We start from the raw sequence: 4,787 nt of genomic DNA, 5'->3' as shown, positions 1-4,787 counted from the left end.
CATCATGTGAATAACCCATATCACAACTGCTTAAACCACACAGAATTGTGGTCCAGCCAAGTTGACACAGCTCCAACTATCACACTCTTCATAAACAATTAACAGAGATCTGTGTAGCCACTTTTATACTCTATCATACCCAACAGGAAACAGGTGGTGTACTGCCAATTAGCAAATAGAAGAGCACAGTACCTGGCTTACTATGATATATACAAAAAAAAAAAAAAAAAAAACCACGGGCAAATTACTCCAACATACAATCACTAATTAAGTATAAATACAACCAAGTCACAATGTCTTGGACACAACAGATCATTACAGTCTACACAAAGAAGCAAGATAAAGCAGTAGAAACAAGGGAGCAGGATACAGACCCAGAACACATCTCTGAAGAAGCAGCAGCATTGGAACTACTTGACAAGGAATTCAAAATAATTATATTTATTTGCCTTCAATGGACTGAGAGACAGATCAAGGAAAACAATGACAAAATTAAGGAAATTTAAAAAATTAAGGAAAACCCTAGAAAATTTTCAGAAGAAAATACAAGAATAAAATGGCAAAATAAATGAAAAATTAGAAATGCTACAAAATATACAGGAAGAAAACTAGAAGATTAATATCAAATATTAAAAAAAAAAAGAAACACATTGTAAGTACAAAGGAGTAGAATCTTATCAATGGAAGATAGAATTAATGAGATTGAAGACAAATACTTCAATACTTCTTTGGAAAGGGATCAATCAGAAAAAAACATCAAAACAAAATGAAAAAATCCAAAGATGCATGTGAGATATCATCAAAAGGAATAACCTACATCTAATGGGAATTCCAGAGAGAAATATTAAACCACTGAGAATATTGTCTAAGATTTGTTGGAAGAGAATTTCCCTGATATGATAAAAGATGATACTATATCAGTGATGGTTATGTTTCTATGTCAACTTGGCTAGGCCTGGTTGAGTGGCTGGGCAACTGGATGTAGTATTCCCCATGATGAGATTGGTAATCAATTCCATGGTGGAATCTACTGTGAGAAGCTGAGTAGCTGCCTTGGGTATGTGGTCTGCTTCCTGTATATAAGGAGAAGCCTTTGGGAATGGTCTCTAGCCTTTGGAATGCTTGGGCTGTGCATTTAACAGTGTCATTACTCAGTGGCCTGCGATGCTCTGCTGACTTTGGGACTTACAATGGATTTAAGTTAATGGCCTGCCATGTGGATTGGTAACATTGGGACTGTGCCTTTTTACTTGTCAATCTTAGGGCTTCTCAGCCTCAGCAGCCAACAGCTGTCTGAGTGAAGAAATGCCTCTACCTCCAGTGGGCCAGGAGCAGAAGGCAGAGCTGGACCCCAAGGTTGAGGGGCTTTTACCCAGCCCCTAGAGCCTGACACTTTGAACTTGAATTTAAAGCTTCCAAATTGTAAGAATAAACTCCTGTTTGTTAAGGCCATCCCATTTGTGGTATTTTCTTGTCAGAACAGCACTAGGTAACCATATCCATTCAGGATGTCCAATGAACCTCAAACAGGATAGACTCCAAAAGAAAATCACCAAGATATGTTATCATCAAACTCGCCAAAACCAAAGACAAAGAAAGAATCTTGAAAGCAGCATGGAAAAAGTGAGGTTACCTACAAAAGGTAACCAATAAGATTAAGCTCTTATTTCTCAGCAAAAAAAAAAAAAAAACATGCAGGCAAGAAGGCCATGGGATGGTATATATCAAACCAGGACAGAGGAAAATTCCCACCAATAATTATATAACCAGCAAAATTGTCCCTGAAATATGATGGTGAGATTAGGAGATTTCCAGATAAGCATAAATTAAGGGAATGTATTAAAACCAGATGAACTTTACAAGAGATACTAAAGGGAGTCCTTTGAACAGAGAACCAATAATAGCAAACAATAACCAACCATCTTAATACAGAAGATGACATAACCCATAAACCAACACAGCTATGGAAGCATCCAAAGTAAAGTAAGCTTACAAGTTTGTAAACAGGGAACTAGAGACATCAATTGGCAAATGAGGACAAATACAAACCAAAAAGAAGGCAAAAAAAATGTGTAGCTACAAAACTTCTAAACATTGAGGAAGTGAAGAGAGTTGCAAGATAGACTGGACTGTTCTAAACTCAGGGAGAAAATTATAAATCACATGGTAACCTCAAAGAAAAATGATAAACCTTCACAGCACAATAAAAAAAAGGATGACAAGTACAAACATTTAGAGAATACTAAAATAACAGCTCTGGTAGCATAGTGGCTAAGGCACTTGACTGCTAACCAGAAGGCTGGCAGTTCAAACCCACCAGCCACTCCTCAGAAGGAAGGTTGGGCAATCCTACTTCCGTAGTGATATTGCCTCAGAAACCCAAGGAGGGGTCGCTATGAGTCGGGGCCGACTTGACGGCAAATAACAACAACAACAAAATAACAGCAATGAAAGAAATAATAACACAATTCATAAACATAATGAGCTCAGCACAAAAAATTATATGCAACAAAGAAACCAGGAACACCATGAAAAAAAAAATGGATTAAATGCATCACTCACAAGTTGGAAAGTTGAAGATGGGATAAGAAAACAACCCATCAATATACTGTCTAAGGAGACACACCTTGGTGAGAAAGGCAAAAATAGACTCAAAATCAAAGGCTGTAAAAAGATATATCAAGCAAATGGCAACCAAAAAAGAGCAGGAGTGGTGATATTAATTTCTAATCAAATTGACTTTAAGACAAAAATCACCATAAGATACAAGGAAGTACATTATATAATGATTGAAGGATCAATCAAACTAGAAGATACAGAAATAAATATATATATATGGACCCAATGAAAGATCCACAAAATACATAAATCAGACTTCATCAAAATTGAAAAGACAAATATATGACTTCACAGTCATAGTAGGAGACTTTAATACACCACTTTCAATGAAAGATAGAGCTGGAAACAAACTCAACAAAGATGCAGAAGAACTAAACAATACAATCCACCAACTTGAACTTATAGACATCTACAGAGCACTTCACCCAACAACAGCACAATATACATTCTTTTCCAGTGCCTATGGAACATTCTCCATGATAGATCATATGTTAGGCCATATACTGAGCCTTTCTAATTTTAAAAACATTGAAATACTCCAAGCATCTTCTAAGATCACAATGCTATCAAATTAGAAACCAAAAATAGGAAGATCAACAGAAAAAGAGCAAACACAAAGAAACTGAAGAATACCCTCCTTGAGAATGACTGGGTAATAGAAGACATAAAAAATGAAATTAAAAAATTCCTTGAATCAAACAAGAATGAAAACACAACATACTGAAATTTTTGAGACACAGCAAAAGCAGCGATCTGAGGCCAATTCGTAGCAATAAATGTGCAAATCAAAAAAGAAAGAGCCAAAGTCAACACTTAAAAGTAACATCTCCAACAATTAGAAAAAGAACAGCCAGCAAAGCCTACCATCACCAGAAGAGAGGAATTATTAAAGATTTGAGCAGAAGTCAATGAAGCAGAAAATAGAAATACAATAGAAAAAATCAATGAGACTACAAGTATGTTTTATGAAAAGATTAACAAAAATGACAAACCACTGGCAAATTTAACAAAGGAAAAGAGGGAGAAAATACAAATAACATGAATAAGATATGAATTGGGTGACATCCCAACAGAACCAACTGAAATAAAAAGGATAATATGAGGATATTATGAAAAACTATACTCCAACAAATTAAAAAATCTGGAAGAAATGGAAAGATTTCTAGAAACAGACTACTTACTCAAACTAACATAGTCTAAGGTGGAAAAGTTGAACTGATCCATAACAAAAGAAGAAATTGAACAGGTCATAAAAAATTTACCAACTAAAAAAAGTCCTGCCCAGAAGTTTCACTGGAGAATTCTATCAAACATTCAGAGAAGAACTGACACCAGTCCTACTCAAATTATTCCAAAACATAGAAAAGGATGTAATCCTCCCTAATTCATTTTATGGAGCAAGCATAACCTTGATATCAAAACCAGGCAAAGACATCACTCGAAAGGAAAGCTACAGGCTAAAATCCCTCATGAATATAGATGGAAAAATCTTCAATGAAATCCTAGCCAATAGACTCCAACAACTTATCAAAAAATTAATACATTATGATCAAGTGAGGTTCATATCAGGTATGCAAGTATGGTTCACCATTAGAAAACAATCAACATCATCTATCACATAAAGGAAACAAAGGAAAAGAACCACATGATTAGATCAATCAATGCAGAAAAGACACTTGATAAAATCAAGTTCCTGATCAAAACTCTCAGCAAAATAGGAATAGAATGGACATTCTTCAATACAATAAAGGGCATATATATGCAAAACCAACAGCCAACATTATTCTCAATAGACAGAGACTGAAACCATTCCCCCTGCAAACAGGAGCCAGAAAAGGATGCCCTCTATCACCACTTATATTCAGCATTTTACTGGCAGTCCTAGCCAGGGTATTAAGGCAAGAAAGGGAAATCAAAGACATCCAAATTGGTAAGGAAGAAGTCAACCTATCCTTATATGCTGGTAATATGATCCTAAACCTAGAAAACTCAAGAGACTGAGTAAAAACAATTACTGGAACTAATTGAGAAATTCAGCATTCTGGCAGAACACAAGATCAACATACAGAAATCAGTTGCATTCCTCTACACCAGCAAAGAAATTGCTGAAGAAGAAATAAGGAAATCAATACCATTTACAATAGCTACCAAATGAATAAAATACTTGG

The sequence above is a fragment of the Orycteropus afer genome, unplaced genomic scaffold (assembly GCF_000298275.1).
Source record: "Orycteropus afer afer isolate SDZICR_OR568_19922 unplaced genomic scaffold, OryAfe1.0 scaffold00395, whole genome shotgun sequence".
NCBI classification, from domain to species: Eukaryota; Metazoa; Chordata; class Mammalia; order Tubulidentata; family Orycteropodidae; genus Orycteropus; species Orycteropus afer.
Note: the sequence above shows the minus strand (reverse complement) of the source record.